General features: G+C 42.1%; 2 pseudogenes across 2 annotated transcripts; one reads left to right on the top strand and one right to left on the bottom strand.

The window, feature by feature from the left end:
- Positions 1 to 3,309: 3,309 nt before the first annotated feature.
- On the bottom strand, positions 3,310 to 3,829 carry LOC308251299 (large ribosomal subunit protein uL22-like; annotated as a pseudogene). The gene has a single exon. The product of its transcript is annotated as a large ribosomal subunit protein uL22-like (transcript).
- Positions 3,830 to 17,031: 13,202 nt separating this feature from the next.
- On the top strand, positions 17,032 to 17,862 carry LOC308251546 (sodium/potassium-transporting ATPase subunit beta-3-like; annotated as a pseudogene). Its single transcript has one exon. The product of its transcript is annotated as a sodium/potassium-transporting ATPase subunit beta-3-like (transcript).
- The last annotated feature ends 1,175 nt before the right edge of the window (positions 17,863 to 19,037 follow it).

Here is a 19,037-nt window from a genome sequence, read left to right as displayed (position 1 = left end):
ATGGTAGTGTTTTAAAACTAGATGGTGGCTTGGGTGCTTCAGGTTTGAGCGTTGACCTATGAACCAGGAGGTCATGGTTCGATTCCCAGTCAGGGCACATGCCCAGATTGCAGGCTCATCCCCCAGTTTGGGGCCTGCAGGAGGCAGCCGATCAATAATTCTCATCACTGATGTTTCTATCTCTCTCTCCCTCTCTGAAATAAATAAAAAAATTTTTTCAAAAAAAAAAAAAGAAAAACCAAGATGGCAGCATAAGGTATACACCTGTAAGTGCTGCCTCTCACAACCACACCAAAACTACAACTAAAAGACCAAACGACTATCACCCAGAACCACAGGAAAGCTGGCTGAGTGGAAGTTCTACAACTAGAAGGAAAGAAAAAAGTGCATTGAGAGTGTGTAGGAGGTACAGAGCCGTGGAAAAGCAGAGGTACGGAGGCGCATGTGGAGAGGGCTGGCAACTGAGCATGTGGTTGTCTTTTTCAAGTGAGAGGGAGATACAAGCTCCCGACTGCTCTGAACTCCAGTTTCCAGCGAGACTCTGGGGACCCAGACTCCTACAGAGAGAAACTGGACTGTCTGGCATCGGGCTGGAAAGTGAGGGTGGCTTTCTCGCAGAGGTGCGTGCAGGAATCATTGTTTACTGCGCTGGGGCATGGGACTCAGGGACGCAGAAAATCTGAGATGCAGAGACGGCTGACTGGCAGCCATCACTGTTTGCCACACCCTAGTGATTCCCTGAGACCCTGCCCCGCCCAATTTACAAACTCACCCAAACTGTGCACAGCGGCTTTTGCGTATGAATGGCCTGCCCTATCACAGATTAACCTAACAAACTGCAGCTGGCTCAGCTCCAAAACTTCCAAACCCAAAGCAAAGAGGAGAAATCTGCAGATCTTGCTGTAGCTCCTGCTGGGTGGCCTCAGACAGTAGCTGACTTGCACCTCCTTGAAGATCCAGGAGCCAGTGTACCTAGTGGTCAGTGTGAGAAGACACCAGATTTCAACTCTTCACATCCATAAGTGACACATTCAAGAGGCAGACTCAGTGAGCACCAAAGCCCCACTGAAGCAAGTCCTGGTCCATAAGAGTGTCTCCAGCACAGCAGTTCTTCCATTATAGACACAGCTAATTCTCACAGCCAATTGGCCTGGAGGTCAATTTCTCCCAGTGTACCCACAGCAATCAAGGCTTAACTATAACAAGACTGTGCACCCAGCCCACAAAGGGGTGCACCAAGAGTGTCCACCTCAGGTGATTGGGGAGGCTTAGCCACCAGGCCCTATAGGTCACCTACCACACAAAGCCACTCCATCAACACAGGGAAACAACCAAAATGTGGAGACAAAGAAACATGTCACGAATGAAAGAAATGGAGGAAATGGAGGAAAGAAAACTACTGGATATAGAGTTCAAAACCACAGTTATAAGGTTACTCAAGAATCTTCTAGAAACCGCCGAGAAACTTAGTGAGACCTCTGAGGAACTTAGTGAGACCTTCAAGGATCTTAATGAGAATGCCAAAAAAAAAAAAAAAAAAAAATGGAAAAGGACCAGTCAGAAATTAAGTATACACTGTCTGAAATAAAGAATAATATATAGTAATCCAACAATAGACTAGAGGACCCCAAGAATCAAACCAAAGATTTGAAATATGAAGAAGAAAAAAACACCCAACCAGAAAAACAAAAAGAAAAAAGAATCCAAAAATATGAAAATGGTGTAAGGAGCCTCTGGGACAACTTCAAGCGTACCAACATCCGAACTATGGGGGTGCCAGAGAAGAGAGAGAGCAAGATATTGAAAACCTATTTGAAGAAATAATGACAGAAAACTTCCCCCACCTGGTGAAAGAAATAGACTTACAAGACCAGAAAGCACAGAGGAATCCAAAGAGGACCACACCAAGACACATCGTAATTAAAATATCAAGGGCAAAAGACAAAGAGAGAATCTTAAAAGCAGCAAGGGAAAAACGGTTAGTTACCTACAAGGGAGTACCCATACGACTGTCAGCTGATTTCTCAACAGAAACTATGCAGGCCAGAAAGGAGTGGCAAGAAATATTCAAAGTGATGAACAGCAAGAACCTACAACCAAGATTACTCTACGCAGCAAAACTATCATTCAGAATTGAAGGTCAGATAAAGAGCTTCACAGATAAGAAAAAGCTAAAGGAGTTCATCACCACCAAACCAGTATTATATGAAATGCTGAAGGGTATTCTTTAAGAAGAGGAAGAAGAAGAAAAAGGTAAAGATAAAAATTATGAACAACAAAGTGACAACAAATACATATCTATCAACAAGTGAATCTAAAAATCAAGTCAATAAAAAAAAATCTGATGAACAGAATAAACTGGTGAATATAATAGAATCAGGGGCATAGAAAGGGAGTGAACTGACAATACTCGGGGGGAAGGGGCCATGAGGGGTGCGGGAAGAGATTGGACAAAAATCTTACACCTATGGATGAGGACAGTGGCGGGGGGTAAGGGCATGTGGGGGGGGATCAGGTGGAGGGGAGCTATGGGAAGAAAAAAGAGGAACATCTGTAATAATCTGAACAATAAAGATCTATTTAAAAAAATATAAATAAATAAATAAATAAGAAATAAGTAGATGGTGGTTATGAATGACTTTTAAAAAGGTTTTCCCCCAAATCCTATGAATTTAAAAATACAGCCCGGCATAATATTGAAACTTTGAACTAGTATTAAAAACACTTCTGTGTACCAGCCTTTACATGAAATAGGTATTTGTGCAGGAAAAAATGTTTCTAAAGAACAGTTATAAAATTTGATCTATGGCCGAAACCGGTTTGGCTCAGTGGATAGAGCGTCGGCCTGCGGACTGAAGAGTCCCGGGTTCGATTCCGGTCAAGGGCATGTACCTTGGCTGCGGGCACATCCCCAGTGGGGGGTGTGCAGGAGGCAGCTGATCGATGTTTCTCTCTCATCGATGTTTCTAGCTTTCTATCCCTCTCCCTTCCTCTCTGTAAAAATATCAATAAAATATATTTTAAAAAAAAATTTGATCTATGTTTTCTTCACTTTTTTATTTTACAGTTAATAATATATTGCTAGAATTTTTAAAACCCAAACAAAATATTTATGTCTAGAATAAACATTTAATTCTATTTAGTAGACATGTTTTAAGGTGTCAGATTTAATTAATAACTACAGGCACAGATACAAAAACATCTATCTTGGTTCTTGCAGTTTATGCAAATTTCATATAATTATTCTCTACAGAGAGTTCATTTAAAATAATGTTTTAAACTTTCATTTGCATTTATTTTATGCTGAATTTATTCCCATGCCATTAGTTTTTGTTTCTTCAATTTTTTCTGGGGTATCTTTTTCTTCTGTGCCACCTCCTCTTCTGGTTTAAGAACCATCTGCTCTTTTTCAATAGGATCACCTCCATGTGGCAGGGAGAGCTCATGTGGGGGTTAATCAGCCAATGAGCTTTGTAAATTCAGCACCATTTCTTGGGGGTGTTATTCACCTAGATGTGCTCAATGACTAGAGAATCTACATCTAAACCCTTAAATTCAGCATTACTCTCTGCACTTTTAAGCATGTGCAGTAAAAATTCAGCTCTCTTTTTGGGCCACTGACCCTGTGTCCAGCCCCAATTTTTTGCTTGGGCACACCTACCAACTCCACCATTGCAATGACTGAATGGCACACATTGCTTCTGCAAAGGGACACCCTTCAGATACTTGGTAACTTTTGAATATGCATACCCTTCATGGCCTGGGCAGTTTCACAGGTGTTCTTAAAGTGAACATGAAGATTTTAACCTCTTGATTTGCATGATTTTATAGGATTATTTCAAGTGAATAGCAAGCCATCAATCCATTTATAGGAAAAGCTAAAATAAAATTTCTTTAGCCCTGGCTGGGTAGCTCAGTTGGTTAGAGTGTTGTTCCAATATGTCAAGGTAGGGGGTTTGATCACTGTCAGGGCACATACAAGAATCAACCAATGAATGCATAAATAAGTGGAACAATAAATCTCTCTCTCAAAAAAAACCAAACACAAAACAAAGAAAACTTGCTTTAAATTATGTATTTTCCTTATTGTGAGCTACATAACATGATCCTTAATATCATACCACAAAAAGCTACCACTTGATAAAATTTGACTTAATTTTACTGCAAAATGTTTATTCAACCTCTAGGTCTGCAGCAGCTAAAATACAATAAAAAAGTAATCACGCATGCCCTAACCGGTTTGGCTCAGTGGATAGAGCGTCGGCCTGCGGACTGAAGGGTCCCGGGTTCGATTCCTGTCAAGGGCATGTACCTTGGTTGCGGGCACATCCCCAGTGGGAGGTGTGCAGGAGGTAGCTGATTGATGTTTCTCTCTCATCGATGTTTCTAGCTCTCTATCCCTCTCCCTTCCTCTCTGTAAAATATCAATAAAATATATTTAAAAAAAAAAGTAATCACTTGTGTCCTCAGGAAAGTAGGTGACCCCATGAACCCACATTTTAAATTTTCTTTCATTAATTGAGGTTCCCTGATATCACAAATAGGAACAGGTGGAGTCAACTGTAAATCTGTGTTTATGTCAAACTTACCAGATGCTGAGAGAGAAGTTGCTACTAGGGTATAAACAGGCTTCTCTAGCCACGGGTGCTTTGCGCACACTGTTAGCTCTGTGGCCATACTCTTCATTCATGCCTCAGATCTCAGTCTTGGCACTTCTTCTGGTAGAAAGTCTTTCCTCAGCTCCCGAGTTAGATTAGACTCCTTTGTTGTACACTCTCCTAGAGGCATTCATTTCCTTCAGAGCATTTCTGTGGTTTCCAATTGTATAATCATTTAACTTAATGATTATACAACTGCAAACCACAGTTCTATCCTACAGGGGAACAGAGCCTGTGTCTGATTTTCTGGGTCATCTCAGGCCTACCCTCAGTCCTACCCTCCAGGAATCAGAGCCCCTGTCTGGCTTTGTTCTTTATTGAAGACTAGAGTCCCAGTGCACAAAATTCATGCATGGGAGGGGTGTCCCTCAGCCCAACCTGCACCCTCTCACAATCTGGGACCTCTGGCTCCTAATCGCTCGCCTGCCTGCCTGCCTGATGGCCCCTAACCACCTCTGCCTCAGCCCCTGCTGCAGTGGCTTCAGGAAGGACATCTGTAATGACATCCGGAAGGTCATTCGGCTGTCCAATTTACTTAACGTATTACGCTTTTATTATTATAGATATCTCTTTCTTCTAACAAGCACCTGGCACATAGCAGATGCATAATATACTCACTGAAGAAGGAAAAGAAAAACACACAAGATTATTTTCTTAGAGCCACCCTTCCTCAGGTCTAGCCAATTTTACTAAGAGCAAATGGGATGCTAGCTGGTTTGGCTCAGTGGATAAAGCACAGATTGAAGGGTCCTGGGCTCAATTCCGGTCAAGGGCACATACGTTGGTTTCAGGCTCAATCCCTGACCCTGGTCTGGGTGGGTGCGGGATGTGTCTCTCTCACATCGATGTTTCTCTCTCTTTCTCTCCCCCTCTTTTCCATTCTCTCTAAAAATCAATGAAAATATATACTTGGGTGATGATTAACAAACAAAAAAAGAGCGAATATGGATGATTAAAGTTACATATTCAGTGCCCTAAACTAAGCACATCAGACTTGCAGAAGAAGCCTGCAGCAGAGGAAGCTGAGGATGATTGCTCAAAAGCCAGCCCTTCCATGTGCAATTTCCCTCTGATAGTTTCTGGGTCCTGTTGTCGTGGTGATAATGATTGTCCCATGTCATTTTCTTTCCACCAACAGTAAGAGAAACTTTGCAATTGAGATATCATTTAACAGACGGAGTGGTTTCCTTTGGACACTAAGTACTGCTACAAATTTTATTTTATTTATTTTTATAATAAATCTTTATTGTTCAGATTATTACAATTGTTTCTCCTTTTTCCCCCATAGCTCCCCTCCACCCAGTTCCCACCCCACCCTCTACCCTTACCCACCCCCACTGTCCTCATCCATAGGTGTAAGATTTTTGTCCAGTCTCTTCCCGCACCCCCCACACCCCTTTCCCCGCCCCCCTGAGAATTGTTAATCCACTCCCTTTCTATGCCCCTGATTCTATTATATTCACCAGTTTATTCTGTTCATCAGATTTCTTTTATTGACTTGATTTTTAGATTCACTTGTTGATAGGCATGTATTTGTTGTCATTTTGTTGTTCATAATTTTTATCTTTACCTTTTTCTTCTTCTTCCTCTTCTTAAAGAATACCTTTCAGCATTTCATATAATACTGGTTTGGTGGTGATGAGCTCCTTTAGCTTTTTCTTGTCTGTGAAGCTCTTTATCTGCCCTTCAATTCTGAATGATAGCTTTGCTGGGTAGAGTAATCTTGGTTGTAGGTTCTTGCTATTCATCACTTTGAATATCTCTTGCCATTCCCTTCCGGCCTGCATAGTTTCTGTTGAGAAATTAGCTGACAGTCGTATGAGCACTCCCTTGTAGGTAACTAACTGTTTTTCTCTTGCTGTTTTTAATAATCTCTCTTTGTCTTTTGCTCTGGTATTTTAATTATGATGTGTCTTGGTGTGGTCCTCTTTGGATTCCTTTTGTTTGGGATTCTCTGTGCTTTCTGGTCTTGTAAGTCTATTTCTTTCACCAGGTTGGGGAAGTTTTTTGTCATTATTTCTTCATGTAAGTTTTCAATATCTTGCTCTCTCTCTTCTTCTGGCACCCCCATAGTTCGGATGTTGGTACGCTTGAAGTTGTCCCAGAGGCTCCTTACACTATCTTCATATTGTTGGATTCTTTTTTCTTTTTACTTTTCTGGTTGGGTGTTTTTTGCTTCTTTGTATTTCAAATCTTTGACTTGATTCTTGCGATACTCTAGTCTGCTGTTGGATCTCTGTATATTATTTTTTATTTCAGTCAGTGTATGCTTAATTTCTAGTTGGTCCTTTTTCATATCCTCGAGGGTCTCACTAAATTTATCGGCCTTTTCTAGAAAATTCTTGAAAAACCTTATAACTGTGGTTTTGAACTCTATATCCAGTCATTTGCTTTCCTCCATTTCTTTCATTTATGACCTGTTTCTTTGTCTCCACATTTTGGCTGCTTCCCTGAGTTGATAGAGTGGCTTTGTGTACTAGGTGTCCTATAGGGCCCAGTGGCTCAGCCTCCCTAGTTACCTGGTGGACATTGTTGGTGCACCCCTTTGTAGGCTGTGTGCACAGTCTTGTTGTTGTTAAGCCTTTATTGTTGTTGGTATCACTGGGAGGAATTGACCTCCAGGCCAATTGGCTGTAAGGATCAGCTGTGTCTACGCTGGGAGAACGTCTGTGCTGGAGACACCCTTATGAGACAAGACTTGCAAAAGCCTCTGTGCTCAGCTTGGATGGGGTGGAGTCTCAGGGCTGAGCAGACAGCAATGGCTTCCCATCAGCCCTGCCCTAAGAAGCCTCTGGGTCTCAGTGTCCCGCAGTAATCGCTGCAAGCACCTCTGAGAGAAAGCCGCCCTTGAGTTTCTCCCACTGCCAGACAGTCCAGTTTCTCCCCGAATGAGTCTGGGTCCCCAGAGTCTCGCCCGGAACTGGAGTTCAGAGCTGTTGGGAGCTTTTTTCTCCCTTCCGATTGAGAAAGCCAGCTGCGTACTCAGTTGCCAGCCCTTTCCGCGCACGTGCATGCCTTGGTACCTCTGCCTTCTGCAGCTCCTCTGAGTCTCGGTGTGCTTTTCTCTTTCCTTCTAGTTGTAGAATTTCCACTCAGCCAGCCTTCCTGTGGTTCTGGATGATGTCCATTTTGTCTTTTAGTTGTAGTTTTGAAATTGTTGTGCGAGGCAGCAGTTTAGGTGTTTACCTATGCCGCCATCTTGGTTTCTCCTCCTGACTGCTACAAATTTTAAAATAAACAAATAAAGTTACATATTCAGAAAGCCATCTGATTATGACCATATGCCTCGAAGCAAGCCCATCAGATCAGTTCTGGAATTTAAATTTTCAGGGGATTACACAGGAAGATAAACCCTTGGAGGTGCAATTGTCATCTGGAAGGTCTGAGGCCCCGTGGAGATGGGCTGTCAGCTTTTGTTCCTTTGGGCCCTTTGGGTCTATGCTCTCTAAGATATGATTCTCCAACTTTTCTTTGAATCCCATGAGTTACTCCAAAATTTTTGATTTTTGCTTAATTTAGTCAGAGTTCATTTCTTTTGCCCATAGCCAAAGATCCCCAGCTGTTATATCTTCCCACCTCTTTTACTATGATCAGATGTAAAGACTTCTACATTGCATACTTCTCAAGACTAGGGATTAATGCTGTAAGTTTCAGAAGAGCAGCTAAAGGAATATACTACATTTAACCAATGCAAATGCTCAAACTAAATGGTTGTTTCCACCTGTGGTTTTGAACTCACCCAGAGCACGCCCTTTTCTAGACACCCACCTAGTGCATCTCTAGCACACCTTCCTGCACCCCAAATCCTCCTTTATTTTTCATGTCTGAGCTATGATATGTGGTTCCTTTCACATCCAATGACACTTCATCAAAATTCAAACAGCTTTTTAAGCCCCACACTCCTAAAATATAAAACCCCAGTCTCATGCACTCCCTCATTTCTCTCTAGATTCTTACCTCCACCTCATCCTTCCTCCTTCCCTTCTATCAGAATAACATACTCCTTCTTCATCAAGGCCACCTGCCACCTCCCACCTGTCTGGTCTCTTGTAGTCCCATCCTTTCAGTCACAGCTAGCATTCATTGAGCCAAGGACAGTTCCAAACACTTTGTGTGAATTACCTCTTTAAATCCTGAAAACATCCCTGTGAAGTTGGGAGTATTATTGCAAATCAGGGAAATAAAGCTCAGAGAAGTTAATTAACTTACGTAAGTTCATTAAACATTGGGTCAAGACAATTTAACTCCTGAGCATGTGCTCTGGAACATATTTTTCTGCCTCAATATTTTAAAAATTTCTCAATATTGTTCAAATCAGCACCGCCACCACCAATGAAAAATTTTCTTGATCCTACATCTTCCTGTGGCCTTTTTCTTATCTTCCAGTTTTCACTGAATCCAGGTCCAGGGGCCACTTGGGCCACTTCTCAGCTTTTCTCCTACTTAATTGCTGCAGTACTAGTCATGCCAACAATTTCCTCCTTAAAATTAGGGGTTTTCTTGGTTTCCATGAAGCCTCTGACACTTGCTCTTTCTCTCCTTCCAGGACCACATCTTCTCAATCACTCTAATCAATTCCTTTTTTTTTTTTTCTGTCGCCCCTTAAACATTGGAATTTCTAAGAGTTTTATCAATAAAAGCCTGAAACTCAATTTCCCCCTGCCCCCGACACCATTCACATCTTTCTATCCTTCTTCCTTCTTCTTGTTAAAGCAGCATATGTCACCCAATCTGCCTCTCTCTGTCTCCCCCCACACTCTCATCCAATGGTCAGAAACTCCTGATAGTATTTTTCCTCTGTAGAACTTTAATTTGGGTCTTTTAAAAATATATATGTTTTTACTGATTTTAGAGTGAGAAGAAGGGAGAGAAAGAGGAGAGAGAGAGAGAGAAACATCAATGTGAGAGAAACATCAATCAGTTGCCTCCCGTACGAACCCCAAGCAGGGACTGAACCCAAAACCTGGGTATGTGCCTTGACCAGGAATCGCACTGGTGACCTTTCAGTACATAGGATGATGCTCAACTCACTGAACGCTAGCCAGGTTGTTGAAAACTAGTATATCTTCTGTATCTCTATTTCACTTTTTAAATATATGCAATAGTTACAATAACTTTTTATGTCATTCTCTGTTAATTCTAACATCTGTGTGGGTTCCCAGCCAGTTTCAACTGATTGATTATTCCTCTTATTGTGGACCATGTTTTCCTACTTCTTTGTATGCCTGGTCATCTTTAATTGAATGCCAGACATTGTAACTTTTACCTGTTGCATACTGAATATTTTTATATCTCTATAAATCTTCCTGAGCTTTGTTTTGGCATGCACTTAAGTAACGCAGACACAGTTTGATCCTTTTAGGGCTAGCTTTTTTGATTCGTTAGGCAGGTCCCAAGCAGTGTTCAGTCTAGGAATAATTATTCCTTAGTACTGAGACAAAACCTTTGATCTGCCCAGTGCCATGAATTATTGGTCTTTCTAGCGCGGCTGATGGGAGTAGGTACTGCTCCTGGCTCTGCAGGGGCATCAGGCACTGTTCACTCTACACGACTTGGCCTCACACATGTGCTGATCAATACGCTGCTGGATTCTGGAAGGGGAGTCTCTGCAGATGTCCAGGCTCTCCCTCTCTGTTAGCGCTGTCCTCTCTGTCCTGTGAACTCAGTCCTCTCTGCTCTGTCCGAGAAACTCAGCTGCCCTGATCTCTCCAGACTCTTAGCTCTATCTCCTCAATCTGGGAAACCAGGAGCCCAGTCGGGTTTCCCCTCCCTTGCAACACAGTCTGGAAACTTTCTCAAGGCAGTAAGCTGGGGCAATCAATCATAAGGTTCATCTCATTTGTTTCCTTTATCACAGGGATTTCTGTCTTTGGTTGCCTGCTGTCCAGTGTTTTGTAAACCATTGTTTTATATATATTGTTGATTGTTGTTTCAGGTAGGAGGGTAAAGCCAGACTTGTTTTCCCATACTGACCAGAAAAGGAAGTCTATGAAATTTAATGGATCATCTTATCTCAAACATTTGTAATCCATTTTTCTCACTTTACCAGAGCCTCATTTTTTCCTAAAATATTAATCTCTTGTTATTCCCCTGCTGCAGACCCTTTTATAGCACCTTGATTGTTTATGCCTTCATGACCAGGCCCCTTCCCATCCCTCTACCGCCCCCACCCCTGCCATTTCCCCATATGTTCCATTGGCTCTAACCAAATCAAGGTATTTATAGTCTTCTCCATCCCACAATCAGCACTTACCAGCACCTGCCTCCAGGTCTTGGCCCACATCGTTTCTTCTGCCTGGAATATTCTTTCTCATCTTCCACTGGGTGAACAGTTCTTTAACCTAGAAGATCCTTTTTAGCACATGTAAACTTTTGCTACCAAGTAGAATTGCTCCCCTGCCTATTGTACCACTATGAACTAAATATTGTGCATGTCCATTTTACAGCACTTAGGACTCTGTATTATATATATTTGCTTATTTCTCTGTTTACACTAATATATAGAACATTCTAAGAGGGTAAAGAATGTGCTTTCTTTCTATGCCCACTGTTCAACTTACCCAACCAATAACTATTTACTGAGCTCCTCACCATGTCCAGGCACTGTTCTATATCCTAGAGACACAGCACTGAACAAGACAGAGTCCTTGCCCTCATGGATTTTACATGGGGGTGAAAGAGGCAGTTAATGCACGTAGAAAAGTATAGCATATTTACAGAACAGAAGAAATTAGGATGTTGTTACCGTCATCTGGGGAACAGAGGTGATATTAGCTTGGAATAGGATGAGGGAGAAGGGGGAGAGAACTGGATTCACGTGAGATGCATTTCTGAGATAAAGTTAATGGGGTTTGTACATGGATTTGTTGGAGGTGAGGAGGGAAAAGAAGAAAAAGGATGACTTTTATATGATAGATGCCTAATAAACTCATGTGTGAATAAGCTCCTGGACAATTGAAAACTAATTTTAAAAAGATGAACCTATGGATTTGATTCAGAAGCTAAGTGGCCAATATTATCAGGAACATTAGCTTTCTACAGACTAGTTACCAGAGAATAGTAAACATGGAGCAAAATGGGTGAAGGTGGTCACAATGTACAAGCTTCCCGTTATAGTATAAATAAGTCCTGTGGACGTAATGTGTAGCATAGTGATTATAGTTAATAATACTGTATTGCATATTTGAAAGTTGCTAGAAGAATAGATCTTAAAATTACTAATAAAAAGTATAACTATGTGTGGCGATGGATGTGAACTAGACTCATTGTGTTGATCATTTTGCAATATATACATATATAGAATCATTATGTTGTACACCTGAAACTAATATAATTTTATACATTAATTATAGCTCAATAATAAAAAAGAATAGTAATATTAGGTTACCCTTACTTACTGTCTGACCTTACTCAAGTCATGTAACTTCTCTAAGCCTCAGTTTTATCATCTGTAATATAGAGATAATTCTAGTATCTACGGTTGAGTTTTTCTTTTTTAGGAAGAAATTGAAGTAACACTTTTAAGTTATTTAGCACTATGTCTAATATATAGTAAGTGGGAGCTTATTTCAATATGTTACTAGTGAAACAACCAATCAATTGGTTGTTTTGTTGTTCTATGTTCAAGAAGAATATCATGATTAAAACTTTTGTGATTATCTGTAAAATAAAGTTAGGTAATTCTTGCTGTGATATATAGTTTGTGTTCTAGAAAAATTAGCAAAGCTTTCAAAAATATATACAAAATAAAATAACAAAATTAAACTGTCACAAAAATCTCTCCCACTGAATGAAAATTCTATAATGATTTAATGCCTCCAAGCATCTTTCTAAAGTGGCCCATTTTCAAATATTTCTATCATTGGGAGAAAAGCCCATCTGGTCAATCTTCTGGATGAAGCAAGGAGTTCTCAGTTCTCCTGAGCCTTTGGGGGGAGCGGGGAAAGAGGTGGGTGGACCCAAAGAGAAGATGGCTGTGTCCCCAGCAGGGAAGGAATAAACAAGGTCTGTCACCAATTTCTTTGGAGATTAGGAGCAAGCGAAGACAAACACTGGTGAGCTAAATGAGAGAGAAGAGTTTCAAAATAGGCAAGAGAATGAGAAGGAAAGAAATCAGGACCTAATGAAGGGCAGCTCCAAAGGTGGGGAAGAGAAGATGTTGGGTGATGGGTGTCTGTACACATTCTGTAAGAGGGGAAGTGGAGGGAGACAAAAGAGAACCCTCCCGGAGGGTAACAGTGGGAGTGGGTGGAGCCTGGCAATCCCCACAGACACTCATCCATGGTAATATTGTGTACGATTATCACAATAACCCCAAATGCTAATTACTATTATTATCTCCATTGTACAGGGAAAGAAACTGAGGCTCAGGGAAGCCAGTTAGCTTCCCCTCACAGCAGTGAGCAGCAAAGCAAGAATTTGAATCTGATTCTGTTTAATCGGAGCTTGTACTCTCCTGAGTCTGGCTGCACTGCCTCTAGTTCTTGCTAATGGGAGGAAAGCAGCAGGGTCAAAAGAATCTGGGGAGGGGAGAAAGAATCTGGCAAAATTTTCTATCTACAGTTCTTAAACAAAAATCGATTTAATCTTTGTGTTTAACTTAAAAAAAAAAAAGTCTTGCAAAAAATTTAATCTTACACCATGGAAATAAAACATGAAGATTCTTAAGTACTTTTCTGTAAGGGAATTATTTGCCAAAGTCAGACTGGAAGTACTAGTTCAGACAATCACTCATATCTTGTGAGAATGAGGGTTGTTCAGTATCTCTTAAGAGGTGATGATTCCCATTTCTGCTTAAGAAGTAGCTTTTACTTTATTAAGAAGGTATTTTTAATGGGTTTAATATAATTAGAAAATGTCTCTAAATCCCCAGGAAGAGTTATGACACTATAATTTTATATTTTCTATATTAACCATTTAAAATCACATTTTCTTCAGCTAAAATAAGTTTTATCTGTGAACATGTCTGCATGTTATTATTGTATAAGAAACTGGACCTACACTGCCATCTGCTGTGTCATGATTAGATGAAAATCTCCCACATAAACTGGGCTTGAGCAATGCAAAATATACATATGAAAGCCTGTATAACTTTGCTTTGTGGACAATTAGTGCAGTTATATATTTCAAACTGTATTATAAACATGAGGAGGGAGTGTGTGTGTGTGTGTGTGTGTGTGTGTGTTTACTATGACATGAAAAAAAATAATAGATAATAACGTAACAAAACTTGTGTCCCAACCACCTGTCCTTGAGGAATCTGTGAGACCCTTAGTGGATGCCTGGTACTGTGGATACTATTGAACACTGTATATACTACTAGAGGCCTGGTGCACGAAATTCATGCATGGCTGCAGTCCCTAGGCCTGGCCAGCGATCGGACCATGAGCGTCTGGTGTGGAAGGGCAGGTCCCAGCTGACCTCTGGGCCCTGGGCAGCACCTAGGCCTCTGGGCGCCCACGCGTCCCCTTCCGCCTGAGTCATGGCACCCAAGTCCCCATGCAGAGATGAGGTGAGCACGGCCAGACGCCGCGGGCTGGGGCACAGCGTGGGCCTCTGGGCCACCCAGTGGTGCTGCACAGAAGCTGGGCAGGCAGTGCGCTCTCTCCTGGCTAGCCTCACAGACTGGATCCTGTGCGAACCCACCGGGAGCTCGACCAAGCCCCTGTGGTCCCGGGGGCTACGGCTGACTCACGGGAAGACGCAGGCGCTTGGCACCTGAGCACGGGGGGAGTGAAAGCAAGCTTGGTGGACACCCCGCATTCTCACTGCACCTCCATCCCCGTCACCCTCGCCCCCATCACCCTCGCCCCCAAGTAGCCAGCGAGAGGTCGCAGTGCATTGTCGATGCCCACCATGTTCCATGCCGCCCCTGGTGGTTAGTGCATGTCATAGCGAGCGGTCAAACTCCTGGTCTCCTGGTCGCCTGAGGGGACAATTTGCATATTAGGCTTTTATTATATAGGAATATATACTAAGATTTTCCTACACACATATACCTATGATAAAGTTTAATTTACAAATTAGGCACAATAAGAGATTAGCAACAATAACTAACTTGAACAGTTGAACGGATAACTGGGGTGGCTACTAACTAGCAAACAGGAAGGTAGGGTAGGGGAAAAAGGGGAGGGGGAGTGGGCAGGGGAGTGTATACAGTGTGTATTCAGTGTGGATATGCTGGACAAAGGGATGATTCATGTCTGGGGCGGAATGGAGCTGGAATGGTATGAGATTTCATCATGCTACTCAAAATGGTGCACAACTTTAAACTTATGAATGGTTTATTTCTGGAATTTTCCATTTAATATTTTTGGACTGCAGATGACCCCATGTAACAGAAACTGTGAAAAGCAAACTTGAGGATTAAGGGGAGACTATTGTACTATCAATACCATTGATACTGCGTGTTTGTCCCCCGGTCCCAGTCCCTACCACCCTCATGGCCATCCCAAGGAAATCACTCTCCAGTGTCGTTTATCACTGGGAAACGTTTTACTAGGCGCATGTGTACATTTAATAGGTAAATGTGTTCACCTTTTCCTTCTGTGTGCTTTATCAAGGCTTGCCAGTGAAGATATCTGCGTGTTAACAGCACTTCGTCCTAGGGAATTAGCGGAGACAGCTCTATTCTGATACCATTGTTTCCAAAAGTTTTTTCCCCAAATTTAAGACTCAGAGCTGCCCAGGTAACTTCTTGGTTGTCACTAAGTCTTATATAATCACGCTGCTTCCTTTTCTTTGGTATGTCTAAGATAATATGTAAATTATGAATTTCTGTTGTCCCATTACAGTTAATGTTGGGAGAAACACATTCTAGGTAGTGGGGGAGCTAAAGAAAAGACACAGAGCCCGGCTGGTGTGGCTCAGTGGTTGAACGTCAACCCATGAACCAGAAGGTCAGGGTTCGATTCCTGGGGCACATGCCTGGGTTTTGAGCTCTATCCCCAGTAGGAGCATGCAGGAGGCAACTGATCAATGATTGTCTCTCATCACTGATGTTTCTATCTCTCTTTCCCTCTCTCCTCCTCTCTCTGAAATCAATTTTTTAAAAAAGACACAAAGATAAGAGAGGAAAGAACAAATATTGGAAAGAACAAATACTGTCACAGCTGGAGCATAAGAAGATTGGGGAAATAGAAAGGACATGACCAAGTACCTGGGCTGGGAAAGCCATTGTGTCCTTAACAGAAAGAAGGGCAACTGGCCAACAAAAGTCATGTTGGGGAAGGGGGACATCCAGCGCGGCCTCTGCTACGTTCGAGGTGATTCCACACAACCGGGAAAGAACTGGTGGCAGCCCACAACCCAGGATTCTGTAGTCAAGGAGAGAAGTAGAGCTGGTGGTTTCAGAGCCACCCTTACGGAGGTGTGAGCATGAAAACAGAGAGAGAGGGGAGCAGTCAAAGGACTCAGGAGAGGAGCAGGGCCACAGGAGCTAGAAAAGAAAACTGGACGTGTCAGTTTGGTAATGAAATACTGCATATGGATGATAAAATGCTCCTCCTACAATTCTTTCCAGCACCTGACCACTGTCGCTGTCCATGACTGAAAGAAACCTCAGTGTGTGTTTTAGCTTATAAAGGTCCTTCTATTGAACCTGAATAGAGGCAATCCCAGGAGGAAAGATATTGACCCTGAGACATCACACCATCTGCAATCAATCCTTTCCCCACCTCCTTCAGCCCTTTCATGGAAGAATAAACTGATTTAGATGAATATCAGGCCACCACAAAAGAGGAGCGTGTGGTGTCTAGGTTATAAGGAGGAGAAAGTCATCTCTTTAGATGCTATTGCTAAAGAGGGATTGTAAACGTATGTGTGGCAGGCCACATCTTTCTGAGTCAGGGGGGTGTCTATGCTTTTATGTTTGCGTGTATGTGGTGCTGGTGGTGCTGGTGGTAGTGGGGGGGGGGGCAGGATGTGAGATGAGGAAGCTAGGGCACCCCAAGCCATTCACCGCTCTAAAACAAATTCTACAATTTGTTCATCACAACGGTGATCAAGCTCAATCAGATCTGCAGAGCTCAATTCTTTTTGGATGCTATACTAGAAAGAAGGTGTGCTTTATGGAACAAGAATATGCACTAGTTTTATTACTGCTTTAACAAATTGTCACACACTTGGTGGTTTAAAACAACACAAGTTTATTATCTTACAGTTATGTCAGAACTGTAAGGTCAAAAGTCTGATATAGGCAGTCGGTTCGAGTGCCCGCGGCAGTGAGGAGGTGTCCTCGCCGTTGCCCCTTCTGCCCCGCTTGAGCCCGGACGCACCTCCTCCGCGCTCCTCGCCGCCTCCACCCCCGCGGCAGCCGCTCCCCTCGCCCTCGCCCTCGGGGAGCACACCCTGAGGAAGAAAGACAAGAAATCCTTCAACCAGAGCCTGGCCGAGTGGAAGCTCTTCATCTACAACCCGACCACCGGAGAGTTCCTGGGGCGCACCGCCAAGAGCTGGGGTTTGATCTTTCTCTTCTACCCAGTCTTTTATGGGTTCCTGGCTGCACTCTTCACATTCACAATGTGGGTTACGCTTCAGACTCTGAAAGACGAAGTTCCAAAATATCGAGACCAGATTTCTAGTCCAGGACTTACGGTTTTTCCAGAACCAGTGACAGCGCTGGAATATTCACTTAGTGTGTCTGAACCAGAGTCCTATAAAGGGTATATTGAAGACCTTAAGAAGTTTCTAAAGCCATATGCTTTGGAAGCACAGAAGAATCTCAAAAACTGCTCTGATGGAGTCCTCTCTGAACGGAAGGGCCCAGTTTATGAAGCATGTCAGTTTCCTCTTACCTTGAAGCATGCAGTGGGGAGAATGATCCTGACTTGGCTACTCCCAAGGACACCCTTGTATTCTTGTGAAAATGAACAGAATAATTGGATTAAAGCCTCAAGGAAAACCAGCGATAAAATGCACTGGTAATTCTAAGGGTGAAAACACAACAACTCTACCAGCTTATCCTCCTGAGGGAAACATAGACTTAAAATATTTTCCATATTATGGGAAAAAACTGCATGCGAGTTATCTACAGCCATTAGTTGCTGTCCAGCTCAACTATACTGCTAGCAGTACCCCAAAAGAAGTAACAGTCGAGTGCAAGATTGTTGGATCAAAAAACCTGAAAAGCTATGATGATCGTGACAAGTTTTTAGGACGAGTTGCTTTCAAAATCACAATGCATGCATAGTAGGAGTTAGGATATGTCCACAGAGTCAATGTGCTGTCTGTCTTTATTTTGCATCAGCCAGACCTGACATTCTAGAATTAGGAGACCACCTGAGAGAGAGGTGGGGTGGTACATGACGCTGCGGTAACATTGTAATTTGTTTCCCAGTCATAGTGTTCTTTGTCCTCTGAAGTAACTGCCTGTTGCCTCTGCTGCTTTTGGAACCATTGTACAGTCGTCAGATGGGGACTGTGAACATCTGATTCTGAACATGTGGGTCTTGTCCTATTTTTTATGTGGTTTAATTGCCAAGTGTCTAAAGCTTAATGTGCTGTGCCATGTAAATATTTTACAGATTTAACACTGGTTAACTGTCATATATTGATGCCAGCCGAGTTTTAGGGGTAAAATGGTACCTGACCAACATGGAGTGACTTTACAGCTGCAAGAAATGTGTGGGGAGAAGCTCTGTGTATGAGGAGGAAAAAAGAAAATAAAAGCGGATTTGAAAGGTAAAAAAAAAAAAAGTCTGATATAAGTCTCACTGGACTAAAATCAGGATATTGGCAGACTTGTGTTCCGTTTGGAGGTGATAGAAATCAGAACAGTGATTGCCAAGAGAAAGGGGTGGGGATTCATAGATGGGGCTACAAGAGAACTGTTCTATATTGTGATTGAAGTGTTATTTAAATTGCTATATAAATTTACCAAAACTCTTTGAATTGTACACTTAATATCTGTGCACTTTACTATCATAATTTTTAAATTCAGTTTTTTATTAATAAAATTTACATATTATAAGGAGAGTGCTGTTAAACAAATGAGCTCTAAAATAGACAGCAATATGTAAAAACACCTGAAATACATAATCTTCTCAAGCAGAATATGCTATATTCATACCTAAATCAGTTAGTATTCAATGTCCATCAGATGATAGAATGAACCTCACTGTTATGATTCAGCTCTTTGTTAAGAAACTTTATATTGGTATTAAATTCATGCTATTAATGAATGCCTTGGGAGATCAAAAATGTAATTCTACAGTGACCAATTTTTTTGGCTCAGCTTCCCATTCATACTTTATGCTTACTCTGAAAAAATGGATCTGGGCCCTTTGAGCATGTTTCCTTTGTAGCTGACAGGATGTTAAGCTTTCTCCGGAGAGGGGGCTGGAGAGACACTGCAGGAAGAAAGAGCACTGTGTCTGAATC

The sequence above is a fragment of the Plecotus auritus genome (genome assembly GCF_963455305.1).
Source record: "Plecotus auritus genome assembly, chromosome: 6".
NCBI lineage: Eukaryota > Metazoa > Chordata > Mammalia > Chiroptera > Vespertilionidae > Plecotus > Plecotus auritus.
The sequence above is the reverse complement of the archived record's forward strand: the minus strand, read 5'-3'. Positions and strand labels throughout refer to the sequence as shown.